Raw genomic sequence first — 23,223 nt, 5'->3', positions numbered from 1 at the left:
AGAACCACAGACATAGAAGGTGCTGGGTCTGGCTCTGGTCCGGTTCAGTCTGCTCAAGGAAGAGGCAACTGAAAGAGCTAGCCAGCAGCAAATGGCTCCAGCTTCTTGCTCTCTCTGACCTACTTTTTGCTATTTAATAAATAAAAATTATAAAATTAAGATATGGCCTCCAGAGAAGTTTAATTGTATTGGTCTATACTCAAAGCCTATTCTAGCTTTGGTCCCAAATTCTCCAGAGGATTCATTACTCTCTTTACTTACTTAACTCCACCAAACCAGGACCAGCTATTCTATGTACAGTTGTTTTCCCCAAATGAATTTGCTTCTGGTGCAAGAATTCTAAGTTACAGCCTACACTATAAATGAAGGATTTACTAAAAGATGTCTCAAGATCATTTCAGCTCAAAATCTATGATCACAAAATCCTAGGAAAGCTCATGTCAAATACCACTAACCACAAATTACTCATGGGGAAAGTATGTGCTGGTCTCACTGTCCTAGAGTATGGCCTACTCCATCGCCTCCTCACAGTTCTAGGAGAACCCTTAAAGGATTCGGGTATCCAGTTAAGAAGGGTCCTCCTAACCACCTGGTTAGCAGTATAGAACCAGCTGCCAAATGTCTATACATGCTTGGATTTCTCAAAGGTTCTTCCATTACACATCATTATGACTCTCCCAGAAGTCAGCTCCTTGTCCTCTTCCACATGGGGAGATGCCATCCGAGGTGCTCTGCACATCTCCCAGTCCTGGTTACATTAAAGTTAAAACCTATGTCATTCCTGCTAACTAGCAGCAAGCTACAAAAAATGAGAAGTGTCATATAAAAATGTAGTTGTAATCACTATAGGAAGTCTATAGAAAGTACTTTTGCTTAATTGTTTTTTCTTAATTAAATGATACTAATTAAAAAGAAAGAAGAAAGGAAGGGAAGGGAAGAGAATGGGAACAGGAGGAGAGAAGAGGAGAGGGAAGAATTAGAGTCTATTTGGAACTGTATATTGAGAGTGGACAATGTGTCCAAACGAAATATAAATTTTTTCTAAGAATTTATTTTTAGATAGATAAAACAATTTTGAAATGTAAAAAAGAACAATTATTCTCCACCAGCTTTCTTCTTATTGATTGTTTAGGTTATGATCTAATTCTTTTTTTTTAATATTTTATTTTTCCCCAATCATATGTAAAAACAATTTTAATATTTTTTAATTGAGTCTTCAATTCTCTCCCTTTCTCCCTGCCCCTCTTGCTCAGATGGTAAGCAATCTGATATAGATTTTACAAATGCAATCATGCAAAACATTTTTCCATATTAATCCTTTTATGAAGGAAATTCAAACAAAAAAAAACTGAAAAAAGTATGGTTTGAACTGGATTCAGACTCCATTAGTTCTTTCTCTGGAAGCAGATGACATTTTTTCATTGAGTCCTTTGGGACTGTGTCTTAGATCATTGTATTGCTGAGAATAGTAAAGTATTCACAAGTATTCGTCCTACAATATTGCTGTTCCTGTGTACAATGTTCTCCTGGTTCTGCTCACTTCATTCTGCATCAGTTTGTATAATTCTCTCTCTAGGTTTTTCTGAAATCCTCCTGCTTGACAGTTCTTGTAGCACAATAGTAACTTCTCATTGATTTTTAAGACCCCTCCTTACAGTCTTGTGTGGTGACCAAGCAGGTTCAAGGTACTATTTCCTATAACCAGTTATAATCTGTTTTTCTTACTAAGAAAATGATTAAGAGCAAACAAGAAGGGGAGGGGAATGGCAAGAAGGAAAAGTAAGAAGGAAGGAGACAGGGAATGAGTAAAGAAGAAAAAAGAAAAGAGAGAAGGAAGGAGTGAGAAGGGGTGAGGAGGAAAGGAAGATAAGAAAGGAATGAGAGAGTAAGGAAGAAGGGTAGGTAAAAAGAGGAAGGAACAAATGAACGAACGAACGAATGAACAAATGAATGAAGGAAAAGAGGAGAGAGGGAGGGAGGGATGAAGGAAGAAGAGGCTAGAAAAGGAGGGGGAAAAGGAGTAAAGGGAGGGAACAAGGGAAGGAAAGAAGAGGAGGGAAGGTCTGGAGTTTGAAAAGCATCGTGGTAAAATGGAAAAAGCATTCTTGATATGGCATTAAAAGACCAAAGTTTTACTCCCAATTGCACTGATTAAGAGTTGCCCATGGTCTTCACCAAGTAAAGTTTTTATTGGTAAAATGTAGGTTAGAATAAGAGAAGTTAAGATAATTCTTTATTACCTGAGTCTGAATTGGCTTTTAAATGCTTTGTTATCATCCAGTGCTATGTGACTGAGTTACCCTGATTGGAGAGGGACAGCCCAGGTCCAGCTCTTTCTGTGAAACCTTTCAAAGTCTCCGGGAAGCTAGCTGCCAGATACCCTTGTGCCCTGCAGTGCCACAAGCACCCACTGTCACCAGAGAGAAGAACCCTAGGGATACAGGACCTTAAATCATGTGGGGACAAAGGTGAGGGAGAGATAAAGATTCAGATTATGGTGATTTCCCAAGGAGGTCAGTCCTAAGGGAAGGAGAATGGAAGGGTCTAAATCAGCGGTTCTCAACCTCTCAATTTGTAGCAATGAGAATACATAATGCATATCAAGTATTTACATTCCGAATCATAACTGCAGCAAAATTACAGTTTTGAAGTAGCCACCAAAATAATTTTTTGGTTTGGGGTCACTGCAACATGGGGAACTGTATTGTGGGGTCACAGCATTAGAAAGGTTGAGAACCACTGGTCTAAATGGGGCAGTGAAGATAATGAGAGGGCTGGCATTCAAAAGCAGCTAGGTGATTCAGTGGATTGAGAGTCAGGCCTGGAGACAGAGGGTCTTGAATTTAAGTCTGGTCTTAAGTATTTCCTAGCTCTGTGTGACCTGAGACAAATAACTTGACCTCTCTAACCACTGAGCATCCTGGCCTCAGTTGTCTTTTCTTTAACTAAATTCTCTACTATCTGGTTAAATGAAAAACCAGCAGAGATGAAATTTGGATATTTTCCTAACATCAGATTTCAGAGGAAGGAGTGGCCAGGGAAGGAGGCAAAACAAACGGAAATGTTCTGTTTTTAAAATCAAATAACATTTTTTTTTCACGTTAGAGGTTCAAAATGCTCTATACTAGCCCTTATACTTTTTCTGCCTTAGAACCAATGCATAATATTTATTGGGTTTCTTTTAACCCTTAAATAATTGAGTGATAATACACATATAACCCATGGAATTGCTTATTGGCTCCAGGAGGAAGAAGGGAAAGGGGGAGGGAAATGTTAAAATTACCTGTGGTTGAACTCTGAATATATATATATATATATATATATATATATATATATATATATAAATTATGTGGTCGCCAGGGATTTAATTTCTAAATCCCAAAATGAATTACTAATGTAAATGGAATTTATGGTAGTTTATTTACAATATTTACAATAGAAGGAAGATATTAAGGAATGAGAGAGAGAGAGAAAAAAAACTCTGGCTTCTTCTTATACCAGTTAGAATTTCTAAGTCCTAGCCAGGGGAAGAGAGTCTCAAGAAGATGGGCCTTACCTGGAGGTTTCATGCCTCCAGAAAGGCAGGGTCACTAAGTCAGCTTTTCACTCACCAACGGAAACAGTCTAAAAAAAGTCTGGGTGTTGGTCTTCCAGTTGCTCCCCAGTCTGTCTTCCAGTCACTCCTCCAAGTCAGTGTCCAAAACTCCGCATGCTGGAATGTCCAAATATCCGTCTTCCCTTCAGCTCTTAGTGACTGATCCTTCACTCCAAGCCCAGGTGACTGTATCTGAAATCATCCAAATGTCTGAATCTGAATGCCTCTTCAGTCTTTTTTTCCTCTATTTAAAGACCGTTTTCTCTTGTGTCACCTCCTCTAAATTTTCATGTCTACCAATCATAGCAGACGATTTTCTCCAGGACTACCCATTCTTTAGTTCTCACCTTCTTTGGTTAGATTATTCTTTTGGGGTTACTTAAATCCTCTTTTGTTAAGTTCACCTTTTGTAGTTGCTTAACACCTTTTTGTGATTAATTCACCTTTTGTTGTTACTTAACACCTTTTTGTAGTTAAAACCTAAAAATAGGTTGTAGCTTACAATTCTAGCTTCACTATAAAGGAAGAGCTAAGTATCTTCATTGTTACAATCAGGAGATAGCTAAATCCAATCTTCACAGAAAGAATATGAATCATGTAACCATGGCAAAATATTTTAAAATAAAATAATTAATTTTTTTAAACCTTACCTTCCATCTTAGAGTCAATACTGTGTATTGGATCCAAGGTAGAAAAGTGGTAAGGGCTAGGCAATGGGGGTCAAGTGACTTGTTCAGGGTCACCCAGCTAGGAAGTGTCTGGGATAGATTAGAACCCAGGACTTCTGGTCTCTAGGCCTGGCTCTCAAGTCACTGAGCCACCGAACTGCCCCCATAATATTGATTATGAGACAATAAGTAAGGGTTAAGGGGGGGGGGGGAACCAACTAGTGAAGCAGGATGAGCAAGACCCTCAGAGGCAGAACCTTGAACTTTGATAGCTTCTTTATTTTTGCCTAATAGAACTTCAGTGTTGGAACTAGTCAAATTTGAGTAATAGTTCATTGACTAGTTGATGATGCATTACAAATAATCGAAAATATTAAGATCATTGAAGCTGTAGCTTGAATTATATAATAGCTGATTCTGTGTTTCGTGTATGGTGGGGATGTTATTAATGGAATAATAGCTAGTGTATTAATCTCTTGTCCTATTCAGGCAGTTAGCCAGTGGTTACTAGCTAGAGTTACTGAAGTTCCTATCAATAAGCTGAGCGAAACAATGCTTAATACATATGGAGACATTAGTATGGGAAGGATGTAAACCAACATTTTCGGGGTATGGGCCTGATAGCTTATTTAGCTGACCTTACTAGAATGTGGTGTAAAGGAAACACATAGAATTTTGCGTTCTTAGATGTAGGGTCAATTCCTATTGTTCTAGAAATAAGGGGATTTAAACCCCTATAATTTATCCTATCAAGATAATTCTTTTGTCAGACATATTTCTTATATTTGTGGAGGAATACTTGATAATGCAATTGGAATAGAAATAAAATGATAAACATAATGCTAGAGTAATTGGTAGAAAATTTTTTCATAGTAAGTATATTAGTTGATCATACCGAAATCGGGGATATGATGCTCGTACTCTAAGAAGGCTGATGTTAATAATATTGTTTTTACTATAAAATTGATGGTGCTAATATGTGGAAATTTGTGGTTTAGTGGTGGGCCGAAGAAAAGGATTGTTGTTATAGCGTTTATTGCAATAATGTTTGTATACTCTGCTAGAAAAAATATGGCAAATGGTCCTGCAGCATATTCAACATTAAAACCTGATACTAATTCTGATTCTCCTTCTGTTAAGTCAAAAGGAGCTCGGTTTGTTTCAAAGAATGGAGCTATCTACACTCTGATCTCCAAACCCTACGTCCAAGCTAGTTATAACACAGGATAAAGCATTCTGGGTTTTGGTGGACAGAACAGGAGAAATCAGCATAAAGATCTTTGTTGTTGCTTTATTGAGGGGGGGGAGGGGGGGGACAATTTGCATGCACTTAAAAGAAGAACCTAAGAGACTGGGTAGAAGGAAAACTTGGTGAGGTTCTGGGCACACTGACTGTAAATCTACTGAGCATTCAAACCAAACACTTCCTTTTCGTTCAAGATATTTTTTTAGTTCTTTTGGCTGGGTTCCTAATTACCATCAGTTAGAGAGAAGAGGAAGGAAGTGAGTACTAGCCTTCATGAGTAGATGTGCTCTTTTAGATGAGATCGTTTTTAGCTGACATTTTCATACTTTCTTTTCCTCTTATTCCTTTTGAGTTGATGCAAATTTAATTAACAGACAAGCCCCACATTTCTAAATTTGGTGGCTCAGAGCCAGAAAATGTACAGAACACCTCGAGCCCTTGTATTAAAAAAAAAAAAAAAGCTGTTTAAGTTTTAATTAAACCGAACATTTCCCATTGTTTTACTTCCTTCCCTGGCCACTCCTTCCTCTGAAATCTGATGTCAGGGAAATATCCAAATTTCATCTCTGCCAGTTTTTAATTTAACCAGATAGTGGAGAATCTGGTTAAAGAAAAAGTGACTTAGACTAGGGGGCTCAGTGGATAGAGAGTCAGGCCTAGAGAAAAGAGGTCCTGGGTTCTAATCTACCCCCAGAAACTTCCTAGATGGCCACAAGTCACTTAACCCCCATTGCCAAGCTCTTACTGGGCTTCTGCCTTGGAACCAATACTTAGTACTGATTCAAAGATGGGAAATAGGGTTTAAAAAAGAAAAAAGGAAAAGAAAAGGTAATTTAAAACCTTCCTTTCTGATATAATAGGAGACTGAATATCCTTTTCCAACTGATCGTGATAGGTCTATGCCTTGGATCAGCATGCTTACTAAGTCAAAAGTTATCGAGAATGAAGATGGAGGAAAATGAGGAAAATTTGACATACACTCTCAGTCACCTGAAGTTTACACTGAAAGTCTCAAGGTCAGAAACAGAGGAGGACCAGGAGAAGCAAAATGGATTTTTCTCTGAGTTTGGCTTACCAGTGTCTATTCTCCTGAACTCCACCCTCAATGACATAACCAGGGCAAGAAGTCATTGGGCGTCCCTGCAAATGACATAATATCAAGAGTAAAACCACTGGCTCTGTAGCTACTGGCTTCTCCCAAGTCCATGCCACTGCCTTAAGGAAGAGCTGAGACCAGATCAAGAGCTCCTAAATTGTTCTTATGCACACCAGCCTCCACGTATGCTGTAAACTGAACATCAGCCATGTTTGCCATACTCCTTTGCCTAGCCAGAGGATAAGTGGTTGTGGGTGTGTGTGTGGGGGGGGTACCAAATAAATAGACTCATGTCTTTCTTAGAACCCTTAAGTTGTGCCTGTGTATTTAGATATCCTTTCCACATGTCTATCTAGACTTTATCTAGATTTGTATGTAGCTAACTAGAAAGATATCACTATCTTTATATAGATATATAGATAATTTTCTAGAACTCTATAGTTCTATTAGCTATATTTGTATAATATATAGAATAAATATATAGAAAACTCTTTAGATAAAAATAGATACCTATAAACATAGATATAGATATTTATTGAACTACATCTATCTAGAAAGATACAATTTTTGTAAAATAAAGCAATATACAGAAATCAATATTTATAAGTACTTATAAGTGTCTATAGAGCTATTGATTTATCTATCTCTGTCTATATGTATCTAAATATGTGCATATATAGATACAACTTATCTATATATAGATGAGATAGAAAATATCAATATATCGATATAAATATAGGTATCTCCAGAGATGTATATATTGCCTATACATTTGGCTATATCTATATAGAAAGGTAGATGAGATAGATATTCATAAATATATCTACGTATGCCTAACTACCTTAAATTTACATATACAACTCACCTCTATGTAGCCTCTGTAAGTTCTCAAGGTCTTTAGCCCAACTCATACCCATACAAGCATAAGTCAGGGCCCCTATCCCCTAGTCCCAGAGCATGGTGGGCCACAGCCTTCCACTCTTACTGGCAAGTCAGATTATCAGAGCAAGACTACACCTTTCTATGAAGGGTCAGGAATGAGTATCTTTTTCTTGCTACTGACTTGAATCTGATTCAGGTAAGTTTTTAAAGTTAATATCTCCTTTATATCATCAATACTCTCCAGTAGGTAATACCTCAATTGCATTTGACTGATTAACACCCATTAATTAGCTTTTTCAAAGAGATACATGCTGAGAAAATATAGCAAGAGCAGATAGAAAACATTCCCCTGAAAAGGAAATGGAAAATAAGGAAAACAGGCTTACATTTCTTGGTTCCTAGGTGATACTCCCCGGCACTGTTGGTGGACTGGGTTCAGCTTCCTGGAAACTATGACATAGGGTCCAGCTTTCAGAATTCCAGTGGCTGCTCCAGCCTTTGAATCTGTGGCCTTGGGCAATACACTAGAACATATCCTAATGTGTTCCATCCTTAATACTCCATCTGCCTCTCTCAGAAACAGAACTGGATTCAGGTGAGCTACATGTTTGCTTCATGACAGGTATAGATGAAAGAGTATGATGATCTTCTCCTTCCCAGATGTCCACAGCAGCTCATCCTCCTCACTTGAATGAAAGGGAAGGAAATAGACAGAAGACTCACTTTGATCATTCAGTGCCATTTGAATGAATACTCAGTCCTGGCTCAGCAGTCAACCAAAAGTCTTTTTCTTAATTGGAAAATGAGGGGATGCCCTCCGATTGGGAAATGGCTGAACAAATTGTGGTAGATGTTGGTGATGGAATACTGTTGTGCTAAAAGAAATAATGAACTGGAGGAATTCCATGTGAACTAGAAAGACCTCCAGAAAGTGATGCAGAGTGAAAGGAACTGAACCAGTTAAACATTGTATATAGAGACAGAAACAGTGTGGCACAATTGAATGTAATGGACTTCTCTACTGGCAGCAATGCAATGATCCAGTACAATTCTGAGAGACTTATGAAAAAATAAATGCTATCCACATCCAGAGAAACAACTGTGGGAGCAGAAACACAGAAGAAAAACAACTGCTTGATCACATGGGTCAATGGGGATATGAACATCCTGGTGCAAATATCAATGATATGGAAATAGGTCTTGATCAGTGACACATGTATAACCCAGTGGATGTGCTCATTCGCTATGGGAGGGAGTTGGGAGGAGGGGAGGGAAAGAACGTGAATTCTGTAACCATGAAAAAATATTCTAAATTAATTAATTAAATAAAATTTTCCAATTTAGATAAATAAAAATAAAAAGTCTTTTTCTTCACTATTCAAGAAGATTCATTTATAGAAAATGGTTACAGAATGCCTGCACATGCTGTAGTTAGGAAGATTTATCTTTAGGAGTTCAAATCCAAACTCAGATACTTAGTAGCTGTGTGACCCTGGGCAAGTCACTTAACTCTGTTGGCCTCTGTTTCTTATCTGTAAAATGAAGCGGCAAAAGAAATGGCAAACCTCTCAAATATCTGGGATCACAATGAGTTGAATATACCTGAAATGACCAAACAACAAGAACCAAATAGTCTTCCTGTCATAATGAAGCTCTAGAGTCAGACTTCAGGGAAGGAATAGGATCCATAAAGTACATAATATCAAATGTATTCTTCCTTGCCCCTGGATATAAACAGTTCCTGATATTTTACCCTACCATCGGTCCTTCAAACCCTGCCAAATTTCCATTCTTCATGCATCGCCTTCATCCTCACCACTCTGTGATATTTGTCCTTATTTCCCACCATGTCTCATCAAATTCCTTTACAAAATTTTCCTCCTGCTCTATATAATCTGTCTTTGCCCTATCAGTGTGATCTGAATTCTTGCAGCCCACTAAGATCATTCCTTCTTCTTCAGTATCTCTGCTTTCTTCTAAACCCCTTCTACTCATTCTCCCATATCTATCAATTCCCAATCTGGAACGATTGCTCCTATGCCTGAATAAATGAGAGAATTGTAGATTGAGATCTGGAAGGGACTTAAAAGGCCCTCTAATACAACTCTCTCATCTTATAGTTAATGAAAGGATAATCAGCTTGCCCAAGATGACACAGGTTGTAAGAGGCAGAGTTGGAATGTAAACCTAATCTTTTGTCTCCAAATCCAAAAGTCTTTTCAGGATTCAATTCTGAAAATCAAAACTAGTGTCTCTATCTAAGTCATTTTACTTCTCTGGCATTAGCTGGTCATTTATAAAATGAGGAGGATTCTCCTGGACTTAACATTTTGAAGAGTGACTCAAACTCTCTTTGTCTATCAATTAGCAACTTTTAAGTTAATCAATCAAAAACTTAAGTACCCCTACTTAGTGCCTTACCAGTCACTAAGTATGAGAGTTCACAAGTCACTTGCTAGAGTGGGTGATGATCCTGGGCAGTGCTAGGCAAATGGAAAGACTGAAATTGGTTCCTGTAAAGTAGGGAAGGGACAGGAAGTGACAACGTTCTCCTGGTTCTGCTCCTTTCACTCTGCATCAATTCCTGGAAAGACTTTGTAAAGTAATGCAAAATGAAGTCATAAAAACCAGAAGAATGCTGTACACAATAAAATAATGTATAATGATCAACTGTGAATGATGTAATTCTTATCAGAAATGCAAGGATCCAGGAAAATTCTAAGGGACTCATGAAGAAAAATCCTGTCCCTAATACACTGTTGGTGGAGTTGTGAATTAATCCAACCATTCTGGAGACCAATTAGGAATTATGCACAAAGGGCTTTAAAAGACTGCCTGTCCTTTGATCTAGCAATACAGCTGCTGGGTTTGTACCCCAAAGAGATAATAAGGAAGAATACCTATACAAAAATATTTGTAGCTGAACTCTTTGTGGTGGCAAAAAAATTGGAAAATGCGGAGGTATCCACTGTAAAGATTAAAATTTAGGGGAGACGGGGAGACTGAGGCATCTGAGGCAGGTAGAAATTAGTTTCTCTCTGCAAGGAGTATTATATTTTTTTAGAGGTTTATTGAAGATTAAGGATTAAAGAAAATACAGGATAAGAAACACGTGTCCAGGCCATAGAGTGGCCTAGACACAACCTCACCTACATTATGAAAAAAAGCCACGCCTGCCCCAAAATGGAAGTCCAAGAGCCAAGAGAGAGCCCCTCAAAAGCCTTTGAATCAGCTTAAATACCTTCTCGATCTCGGCCCAGGTGAGATTACAAGGCATTCTGGGGAAGTGGAGCAAAGGCTTGTGGGGATTGTAGTCCTGTATTCGAGTCTTTTTTTTTTACACCATCGACTGGAGAATGACTGAACAAATTGTAGTATATGTTGGTGATGGAATACTATTGTGCTCAAAGGAATAATAAAGTGGAGGAATTCCATGTGAACTGGAAGGACCTCCAGGAATTGATGCAGAGTGAAAGGAGCAGAACCAGAACATTGTACACAGAGACTGATACACTATGGTACAATTGAATGTAATGGACTTCTCTACTAGCAGCAATGCAATAATCCAGGACAATCCAGAGGAATTTAGGAGAAAGAATATTATGCACATCCAGAGAAAGAACTGTGGGAACAGAAATGCAGAAGAAAAACATATGATTGATCACATAGTTTGACGGGAATATGATTAGGATTTTGATGTTAAAAGATCATTCTACTACAAATATGAACAACATGGAAATAGGTTTTGAACAATAATACATATATAACCCAGTAGAATTGCTTGTCAGTTCTGGGAGGTGGGAGGGGAGAGGGAAGGAAAAGAACATAAATCATATAACCCTGGAAAAATATTCTGAATAAATAAATTAATTTTTTAAAAAGACTGTAATCTCCTTGCAGGCATTTTATTTTAAAATTTTACATCAATATTCATTAAGGAGATTGGTCTATAGTTTTCTTTCTCTGTCTTTCTGGTTTAGGTATCAACACCATATCTAGATGACAAAAGAAATCTGATAGAGTTCTTTTCTCAACTTTTAAAATAAATATTTGTTAAATTTGTTTAATGCATATAGTAAGCATTCTTGAGGAAGAAGTGTTTTAATGTGTAGTTTTTCAGAAACTTTATTATCAAAGTCAGACAAAATCTAGGAAGCATGGCTAGAAATGGGCTCCAGGATCTGAATACCAACCTTGCTGTGTTTACATGGACCCCTTCTTTCATTCCTTTCTCTTCTGAAGAGGCAGGCTATGTCTTCCCAAGTTCCTTTGTCTCCCCACACAATGTCTCTGTCTCTAATATAGATCCTCTACTTGATCAAGAACCAACTGGCTCCTTCCCCAAATCCAAAGTGAGTCTTTCATCAGACTCTAGAGTAATCACTCAGTTACCCTCTGGACCAGACTCTTACCCACTAGAGTCAAGGGAACTAGGTTCAAATTTTGGCTCTGTCACCTACTTACTGCTTGTGTCATCTTAGTTTGTTTCTCTCTGGAATTCAGTTTTTGCACCTATTAAAAAAAAAGAATTTTGAAACATATTCTCTTTGTGATCTTGGACATTTCCTAGCTGCGTGACCCTGGGCAAGTCACTTAACCCCCACTGCCTAGCCCTTACCATCCTTCTGCCTTAGAACCAATACACAATATTGATTCTAAGATGGAAGATAAGGGTTTAAATTTTTTAAATTAAATTTATATGTATATCTATCTCTAGTTAACCTTTGTCTTCTTTGTGGTTGAGGAAAAATTGTGGTTTATTGTAAACATTTGGCTAACAAGAGATTATATTATGGTGTCTTTAAATACAGAGGTAGTGAGATGAGAAGTTGGAGAAAGAGTAAATGTCTTCATGCATGGGATTTCTCAAAGCCCTTGGGAAGGTGGGTACATCAGTGGTGGCAGCCCAGTACTTCAGCTCCTTTATTCCCATACAGTCAATGACCCTTCCTGATATTTCCATGTGCTGCCATAGTTTAGTGTTTCCCGCTCTTTCTCCTTTCACTGGTTGCCTAGGGGCTACCTGGATCAGTTCTGCATGACCCCTCGACCTCACTTCCCGTCCAAACCCTGGGAATCTTGGGTTCTGAAGTAGGTCCCAGCTTTTAAACCACATTCTTAGGGCATGGCCAAGGCTTCCATTAAGTCAGCTGAGAAGTCCTATCACCTAAGGGGCAATTACTTTCTTATTATTGTTTTTTATTTTTTAAAAACTTTTATTTTTGAAATTTAATCAATCTAATCAAAAAATCAACATAATTTTAATTTTCCCCCTTTAGTTCATTAATTATTTATTCTTAACGTTATTTTCTTTCTAAATTTTTTTTTTAATTTGGTCAATTTCAAACATTATTCCTTGGTTGCAAAAATCATTTTCTATTCCCCCCTCCCCTCCCATAGCCCACATGCAATTCCACTGGGTATTACTTGTGTTCTTGATTTCCCATTTCCATGTTGTTGGTATTTGTACTAGGTTGTTCATTTAGAGTCTACATCCCTAACCAGATCCCTTCGATCCATGTATTCAAACAGTTGTTTTTCTTTGGTGTTTTCACTCCCACAGTGTTTCCTCTGAATGTGGATAGTGTTCTTTCTCCTGTATCCCTCCGGGTTGTTCAAGATCAATGCATTGCCCCTAATGGAGAAGTCCATCACCTTCGATTGTACCACAGTGTATCAGTCTCTGTGTACAATGTTCTCCTGGTTCTGCTCCTTTCACTCTGCATCACTTCCTGGAGGTTGTTCCAGTCTCCATGGAATTCCTCCACTTTATTATTCCTTTTAGCACAATAGTATTCCATCACCAACATATACCACAATTTGTTCAGCCATTCTCCAATTGAAGGGCATCCCCTTGTTTTCCAATTTTTGGCCACCACAAAGAACACAGCTATGAATATTCTTGTACAAGTCTTTTTACTTATTGTCTCTTTGGGGTACAAACCCAGCAGTGCTATGGCTGGATCAGAGGCAATTACTTTTAAGTAGGGTGGAATAAACAATGGTGCCTCCCCTTCCCACTATGACCAAGGTGCTTTCATCTCGACTAACTTGGTTGATTATCTCCTCCTCCTCCTCCTCAGCCCCTGATGCCTCAGAGGAAATTAGGAAATCCCTCCTGGCTTGCCACCTGCAGCCCAGATTTGTTCCAAAGAAGTTCTCTTTGTATCCAGATGAATTATTCACCCATCCAGGGACTGTTTCTGGATCGCCACCACCCACCCCCAGACATCTCCTCCGCTCCAACCATCCACATCATGTATCTCTTATTCCTTTCAAGGAGCTCCTGCTAACTTTGCTGTGGCTTCTTCCCCATGATATCATTCCCCCTTCCTCTTTTCTTTTTCTGTTGAATTCATCTCCTGTGAGGTGATCTTTTCCCACTCCTCCTTCGCTGGAGCTGCCTTATGTTCCTATACCACATCCTATGACATCATCACACTGTCAATGAAATCCTTGGCAAGTGTGTGTGTAAGTTCTGGTAGTAGGTGAGGTGAGAAGAGCCCTAGATGCGGCAGCAGAGGCTCTGGGTTCGAATCCTGGTTCTTCCATTTCTTCTCTGTATGACCTTGGTTATATCCTCTGGGACACATTTTCCTCACCTAGGAAATGAAGAAAGTTGGCCCAGACTAGGGGTTCTGATCTTTTATGTTTCACAGATGCCATAATGTTGGGTTTTTTTAATATCATAATTGAAGAAAATGATAAATTTTAGAGGGGGCTAGGTCAGAAGATAGAGTAGCAGGTCTGGAGGAAGGAGGACCTGGGTTCAAATCTGTCCTCAGATACTTCCTAGCTATGTCACCCTGGGCAAGTCACTTAACCCCAGTTGTCTAGCCCTTCTCACGCTTCTGTCTTAGAATTAATCCTAAGATAGAAGGTAAAGTTTTTAAAAAAGAAAAGAAAATTGAGAGCCAGGCCCAGAGAGGTGCTGGGTTCAAATAAATCTGGCCTCAGACCCTTCCCAGCTGTGTGACCCTGGGCAAGTCACTTAACCTCCATTGCCTAACCCTTACCACTCTACTTCTTGGAACCAATACACAGAACTGATTCTAAGATGTAAGGGAAAGTTGATTAGAAATTAATGGAAAATAAAAACGCAATTTTTCCCCCATCCACATTCATGGATTTCTACCACCACCCTCCCCCCCCACACACACACTGAGATCCTTCCTTGTAAGACTGGACAATTTCTATGACAACTTATGGCTAAATCTATGCTCCCTAAGTGTTCAAAATCCTTCTTTGTTTCTACCTCAGGATTCCTCAGGTCACAGTCTGCCCCTAGAAACTGGGCCTTAGAAAGAACTCCGATATGTGAGTAACAGCAGTGCATTCTATTAGAACATGAGTTTCAGAGTCAGGCAGCCTGGGCTCCAGTCTGGATTCCCCCAAGAATCTTGGCTATGAAATGTCTCCATAATAGACAGTGTTGGGTTTTGGTGAAGAAGATCTGTTTTTGAATCCAGTTTCAGAAGGATATTGACCAGCTCAGCTGTGTGACCTTGGGTAAGTTACTTTACCTCTCTGATCTCAGTGCCTCATCTGCAAAATAGAGAGGTTGGTCTAGATGTCCTCTGAGATCTTTTCAAGCTCTAAATAGTATCATGCTAAGACAACAGCCTTCCCTCAAGCCATCATAATTCAGCTTTTTGATACTATCAGTTCTGCCAGCACCACTCACTGTTGGCATTAGCCATTTGACTTTAGGTAAGTCACTTAATCTCTTGTGACTCTCAGGTTAATAGCATTTAGAGCTGGGAGGGAACTTAGAGATCATCTGGTCCAATTCCCTCATTTTACAAATGGGGAAAGTGAAAGCCAGAGAGGTAATTTAGTTATTTTTCAATTGTGTCCAACTCTTTGTGACCCCATCTGGGGTTTTCTTGACAAAGATCCTGGAGTAGTTTGCCATTTTCTTGTTCATCTCATTTTACAGATAAAGAAACTGAGGCAAACAGGTTAAGTGACTTGCCCAAGGGCACATAGCTAGTAAGTAATGTGTACATGGTTTTTCATTGGTTTCAGTCATGTCTGACTCTTTGGGACCCCATTTGGGGTTTTCTTGGCAAAGATCCTGGAGTGGTTGGTCATTTCCTTGTCCAGCTCATTTTATAGATGAGACAGCTAGGACAAACAGGGTTAAATGACTCACCCAGGGTCACATAGTTAGTAAGTAATGTATACTTTTTTTGTTCATTTGTTTCAATCATGTCTGACTCTTTGGAACCCCATTTGGGTTTTGTTTTGTTTTTTAGCATAATTCTTTTTTGTTGTTGTTTATTTATTTATTTATTTATTTAATTTAGAATATTTTCCCATGGTTACATGATTCATGTTTTTTCCCAACCCTGCCCCCACCCCCTCCCATATCTGATGCATAATTCCACTGGGTTTTACATGTGTCATTGATCAAGACCTATTTCCATACTATTAATATTTGCACTAGGGTTATGCTTTAGAGTCTACATCCCCAATCATATCCCCCATTAGGGTTTTCTTGACAAAGATCCTGGAGTGGTTTGTCATTTTCTTCTCCAGCTCATTTTACAGATGAGGAAACTGAGGCAAATAGGGTAAAGTGACTTGTCTAGGGTCACATAGCTAGTCAGTATCTGAAGGAAGATTTGACGTGCAGGAAATGAATCTTCCTGAATCCTGGTGCTCTATCCACTACAGCATCAACTGAGGTTATGACCTAACCACTGTCACACACTATTCAGTTATCTATCTCCAAATCTAGTGCTTTCCTTTTCTGAAAAATGGGGGAAAGAGAAAGAATATTTTGCAAGTAAAGCATTAGCCACAAGCTGAAATTGTCATATGTTTTAAAAGGAAAGTAAAGAATAAAACAGACATCTCCAGTTATATGTACAATCCTCTTTTTCTCTTCTACATATATGGAAATGCCCATTTAATTTGGCATGTGTTAAGTTCTGAATAAAAATCAATTTTCAAAAAGAGAAGGACGCACTATACAAGTATTAATTGTTTTAAATTTCTTCCTTCCCAAACTGCAACTTACCTCAACAACACCAAAGAGGCAGCTATAGCAGGTACAGAGGAGAAAGAGTCAGGTCTGGAATCAGGAAGACTCATCTTCTTGAGCTCAAATCTGGGCTCAGATACTTACTAGCTATGTGACCCTGGGCAAGTCACTTAACCCTCTTTGCCTCAGTTTCCTCATCTATAAAAAGAACAAGAGAAGGAAATGGCAAACCACTCCAGAATCTTTGCCAAGAAAACCCCAAATGGGGTCATGAAGAGTGGGAAGGGGCTGAATAACAAGAATCATCAAATAGGAAATGCTATGGCCAATTGAAATGTGTGTGTGTGTGTGGTAGGGAATAGGGGAAGAGGAGAAGGAAATAAAGAGTGACCATACACAATGCCCACAGCAGAATCTGCCTAACAAATCTGGGCCCCATTTTGGGGCTGGACATTCGCTTTCCTTAGATTTGAACACAAATATCTAGAGATGAGTGAGGAAAAAGTGAAGGAATGAGAGCCCAAGCCAAGAAGACCTCTTTGCTGCCTGCTGCCCGATCAGGCCAGGAAGGGTTTGGGTTCCCGATGAATGCCCTTGAATAAATCGCACTGTTCTTCTTTCTGTTTTACTGTGTAAAATTCTTAATTAGGGAACAACATTCAGTGTTTGCTTGCTATCAGGAGCTGACAAGAGAGCGAAAAAGCCAGGAGCAGGAAGTAGCAAGTGAGCCACAAGGAGGCCCCCACTGTTCTGACTCACCATTAACCTTTTCCCTCTATCCTTTTGGATGGTAAGAGCAAAAACTTTGGCAAGAACAAAATTTCCCTGCAGAAGACATGCCGGTGCCAGAAGGGAAGATGGGGACTTCTGCATGTGTTGTCCTTATCACAGAAGTTTGAAAGTCGGCTGAAGGCCACCCTTGGCACCGAGATCTGGTTTGTGTTGTTTGTTGTGTTTTCTCTTGGCATCATTTGCTTCTCTGGGGTGACTCTTTGCATACAAACTGTGGCATATGTGAAAAACAACCTTGAACTAAAAGTGATTGGCAGTTCCTTGGTTTGAAAATTCATCCAATTGGGAACTTCTTCAGGAATATACTTTAAGCTTTTCATGCCCTCTAAAAGTGCTCGGAGAACTTTGAAGTCAGGAGGTCAGGCTACATCCGGGATTCTCAACCCAGGTCCATGAACTTTTTTATAAATTTAAAAGCTATGCTTCGCGGTGATCAATTTCCTTTGTAATCCTATGCATTTTACTTTATACACTTAAAAACATGATCCCAAGGGGATGAGGGGGCGGCTAAATGATCTCTTAGCTCCTTTCTCTTTCTAAATCTCATAATTCCATGCATCCCCACATTTTACATATATGGAAAGATTATCCCAGAGAGGCAGTGATTTGTTGATAATCTCCTGGTTTTACACAAATGGCCCAAATCTCCTGCTTCTCCCTATATTATTCTTTTTACACCACCATTTTCTTCAGTGAAGCCTACTTTGATTTTTTTTTGAGATGCTAGGCATTATTGTTCATTATAAACATTCTACTCAAGTAACTATGTTCATAAAAATCTCACCTCTGCCACTGTCTGTGACCTGTGGATTTTTGTAACTTGGTTTCCTTATCTGTAAAATAAGAGGGGTTGCACAATATTGACTCCAAGACAGAAGATAAGGGTTTAAAAAAAAAAAATAAGAGGGATTGGCTAGATTTGCCCTTGTCAGTTAAAAAAAATTATTAGGCATTACTGTAATTGACATTATGTTGTAGGGAAATTAGGAAAATGTGCAAGATGCGCTTTCCTGCTTTCTGGGACCTGATAATTTTGTCTGAAGTATGAATGGATAGAAGGTCTCTACAGAAGTTCCAGGACTGAGAGACAGAGGTGGAGTACAGGCAGGGTCATGGCTAAACTCTCCCAACATCCCCTCCAAAGAACTTTAAAATAATGCCTCAAATCAAATTGGCAAGTAGAAAATTCAGCAAAGAGAGAGACATTTTTCAGAGGGAGACATTTTTCCAGTCTAAAATGATTTAGGAGGTCCTCAGGGGAAGTCTGTAACAACAAAGTGGGCATAGGCCCAGAGCAAGATAGGAAGACCAGTGATGGGCCTTGGAGGCTACCAGGACAGCTGCAGTAGCAGCATCAGCAGTAGCTACAGGAGCTCTAAGCCTGGGAATGACAAGGGTGTTGGACAATTGACCAGAAAGAGGTTACAGGGAACCCTTTGCTGGCACTGGGTGTAGCTGGGCATCTCCATTGCCCATATTTAGTTCTAGGTGGCAATTCCAGGATAGAAAGGAACAATTGCAATCAGTCACAAGGAGCAAGGACCTTGGTCACAGTTCCATGGCTGTTTAGAGCTCTAGAACTTGTATCTACAGGAGAGCAGAGGACCTGGGCATAGTTCCTGGACTAAAGGGAGCACTAGAACTTGTGAATGCAGAGATGCAGAGGCCCTTCCTGGGTACAAACCTTTGTGCAACTAGAAGAGCATGAGCACACGTCTCCCAGGATCACATCAGCTTGGAAGCACCAAGAGCTTGCAGCACCCCAGAACTAGCTCAGAGAATAGCAGCACCAAAAAGATTTAAAGCTTGGCATAGTGCCTCCTCACCCAGGTGAGCAGAGCCCAACTTTAACATAAAGTTCAATATGAAGAAATAGGCTGGGGAAATGAGCAAACAAAAAAATAACTTGACCATAAAAAATACTACAGTGGAAGGGAAAACCAACATATAAACTTAGAAGTAACAATGCAAAAACAGCCACAAGAAGAGCCTTGTATAGTCAAGTATCAATAGTCAAGATCACTCTTTAATCAAGGGCAAAAGGGGTTCAGTGCTAGGCCTCGACACAGAGCTGTGTGCCACACATGACTGCAGAGTCAGAGGATTGAACTCTGGCTACTCTGGTCACTGACCCCTGGGAAATGCCAAATGTAGGAGAATGACAATTCCCAGGAGCCATTAAAGTTGGGGAGCTTAAATATCTTTCTAGATGACCTGGGGGCTTAGGGTGAGAGGGACAGTTGATTGACTTTACTATGGTAAGAAAGGAAAATGAGGAGTTCCAAACAGTAACAGTAAGGGGCTGATGCTTTACAATGGACACAAAAGGGAAAGACTCAGCCCAGGGCTGGGACACCTTGTAATGGACTTTAGCCTAGGGGGAGAAACCATTGGGACAAGAGATATTTAAGATCAGATGGGATTAGCTATTCCCACCCAAACTACCATGATGTCTATTGTCTGGTGAAGTAGGACCTTCCCTCAGGGGGAAAACTCTCCTGTGACAAGGTCAAAACCTGGGGTTTCTACCTCCCAACTAAATTGGGGACTTTTAGATTTCCACATTGACATGAGTAAAATGATCATTGAACTCAAGGCCAGAAAGAATCCCAGGAAGTGTTAAAGAAATAAGAATGGTACAGGAAATGAATCAAACCAAAAGCACATCATACATAGCTACAGAATGAATACTGGAAGAATAAATTATGAATGTTACCTCCAGAGAGTGAACTGAAAGGTGGAAACATGAGAGACTCCATTTGTATGAACATGTCTGCCTCCCAGATGATGCCTTCTATGATGCCGTAAGGGTAAGGAGGGATTGGGACATCTGAGAATAAATTCTATTAATAAATTTAAATTTTTTTTTAATTTAAAGAGTGGTATTGGAAAAATTGGGGAAAGAAATGAAAGTGAAGAGACTTATGAAAAGAGGATTAACAGCTTAGTAAAGGAGGCATGAAAGATACTAAATAAATTTGGTTTAAGAAAATGGAATTGTTCTAATGGAAGGAAGAATCACAAAAATTCACTGAAGAAAAGAACTCTTTTAAAAGCAGAATTGACCAAATTGTAAAAGAGATACAAAAGCTTACTATGGAAAATAATTTCTTATAAATTAGAATTGGGAGGTGGAAGCCAATGACTTTATGAACCTTCAAGAAATAATAAAAAATAAAGCCAAAAGAATGCAAAAATATAAGAAAATGTGAATTGTCTCATTGGAAAAGAGATAGTAGGAAGATTATTTAAGAATTATTTGATGAGGGTTGGGGAGAGGGGAGGAAAAGAACATGATTTTTGTAATCCTGGAAAAATACTCTAAATTAATCAATTAAATAAAATTTAAAAAAATAAAGATAATAAAACTTAAAAAAATAATTATTTGATGACCTAAAGGCCATGATCAAACAGAAAGTACAAATAAGATGGAGTCATCCAGTATGGTTTCCATTGTAAATAATGACCAAGACAAATGAATTGCTTGTTCATTAGGAGAAGCTCCTGAGCACAGCCCTCCTAAGAGTCTCATGTCCTAGAGTTTTCCTCAATGAAAAGTAGATCCAGGAATTGTGGATATTTAGAGAGATGCTAGAGACCTTTGTTGTGGGCAAAGGTGATCAATGCCCTTACTATATCCTCTCCTCAAGTAAAAAATGTGTGGATCCTGTAAAGCATCAGGTATATTGATACTTATCTAGACAAATGCATTATAAACATTCATTAATGATATACAGTATTGTCAAAGGCAATTATCCCTAACACACAATCAACGAATCAATATATAGTATCTAATAGTAGCCTCACTAGAAGTACATGTAATATGGGGGCAGCTGGGTGGCTCAGTGGATTGAGTTGGGCCCAGAGATGGGAGGTCCTGGATTCAAATCTGGCCTCAGATACTTCCCAGCTGTGTGACCCTGGGCAAGTCACTTAACCCCCATTGCTAGCCCTTATCACTCTTCTGCCATGGAACCAATATACAGTATTGATTCCAAGACAGAAGGTCAGGGTTTTAAAATTTTAAAAATGAAGAAGTAGTACATGTAATAGATTAGACAGAGATCATAAGAAGAAACTTAATGTACAAAGTAATGCATAGCAAAACAGCAGCCTTTGACCAAACATAGAAGTGATGAAGGCTATGGATGTACTGTATATCCTCTCTGCTTCTTTGCTGTTTAAACTCTAAGCACTCCACAGCACCCACTTTGGCCACCTTCATGGTCATTGCAACAAATTATTCTCATCTGCCTCTTCTGCTGGAGGAAGTTGCTATATGCTTCTTGGAGCCACAGCTGGGTAGCAAGTGGGCACCAAAGGAGAAAAGCAGCCCTGGAAAGGAGTGAGCAAAGCATCACAGCAGAGAGACTAGTCTTCCCTGAACACCCTGTACAACTCCATGGGGTATAAACTAAAAAGGAAAGAGGAGGAGGAGGAGGATCAATGAAGGGAAACCTCCAGAAAGCTCTAAGTGACTGGACACTTGCCTTACTGATCCAGCAGTTGGTACTGACTTTCCAAAAGGTCTCCTTTGTGAAGCCACAGGATATTAACAGAATCTCTGAAAGTAGCTATTATGTTTGGAGGAGACGGGAACTCTACTCATTATCACTTCCCTCTACATACATGTGAGAGGCTACAGATTTCTCTGAAATGATTATGTTCTCAGAATTCTTTCTAGCACTGATACTGAATAGCCAGCCATATTTTGTCTCACAGGAGTCAGCTTTTCTTTCAAGTCAAAAAGGGGAAAATTGATTACAAATAGCAGAAATAATTTTCTTAACCCTCTATATGCCTATCCTTACTCAGCCTTCAACCCTTTTAGCTCTAAATATGACACTATGCCCCCACTAGGGATTTCTTTCTTCACACTCTGGCCTGAACCTGGCCAAATCATGAGGCCGAAATGAGGGTCAACAAAAAACTGGCAGAGGCTATCAGCATGGGCACTGTGGCAAAATTGACTCCCAATCTCCCTTCCAACCATCTTATGCCTTTTAATTCTGCACAGATATATCAACTTGAAAGACTCTGCCATGCTAGTTTTTTAATTTTTTCATTACTTTTCATGAATACACATTTCCACATCCCTCCCCATAAATGATCATTGAATGTCACCCTGAGCTAGGAGTCTGTTGTTGGCAGCAAAACTCCTATTTGTCTGAAGTAGAATATTACAACTTATTTCACTGGCATAAGGGATTCCCCCAGTGAGGAAATTCCCTCTACCAAAGCAGATCAGTGGATTTCCAGTAGATCCAAAGCCCTAGATTCATGATTCCTTAAGAGACTTGCCATTAGAATTTAGGTCTTCTACTCTCAGTGGTTTCAAGAGACAAAAAAAGTGTATGTTGGGTGGGGAGGTGATTGGATTTGTGATCTGACTAATTCCCCAGTTTTTTTTTTTTAAACCTTAACTTCTTCCATCATAGAATCAACACTGCATCGGTACCAAAGCAGGACAGTAAGGGATAGGTTAAGTAGTTTAGTGATTTGCCCAGGTCACACAACTAGAAATGTCTGAGGTCAGATTTGTATCCAGGATCTCCTGTCTCTAGGCCTGGTTCTCAATCCACTGAGTCACTTAGCTACCTCCATGATCTGGTTAATTCTAAAATGCTTTAAGGCTGAATAATGATAGGCATATATAGGGTTAAGAAAATTCATTCTATTTTAAACATTTTTTCCCCTTTTTGATTTGGAAGAGATTAGTGAGATTTGACTCTAAACATTGCTGTCAAAACCTAAGAGACAGGGAGGGGAAAAAATGGATCATTTTAACATGAAATTACAAGGGAATCAAAACCACAAAGTGGAATCTAAAATTTACTCATATTTCCTGTTCACATAGTGAACATTTCAATAAAACTTATTAATAAAGATGGCCTTCAGTGATACTGCATTACCAATGATTGTTTCAAAAGATGGGAAATTTTATAGGGCACAGGT

Source organism: Monodelphis domestica, chromosome 5, assembly GCF_027887165.1.
Source record: "Monodelphis domestica isolate mMonDom1 chromosome 5, mMonDom1.pri, whole genome shotgun sequence".
NCBI classification, from domain to species: Eukaryota; Metazoa; Chordata; class Mammalia; order Didelphimorphia; family Didelphidae; genus Monodelphis; species Monodelphis domestica.
This window is presented reverse-complemented; position numbering follows the sequence as displayed.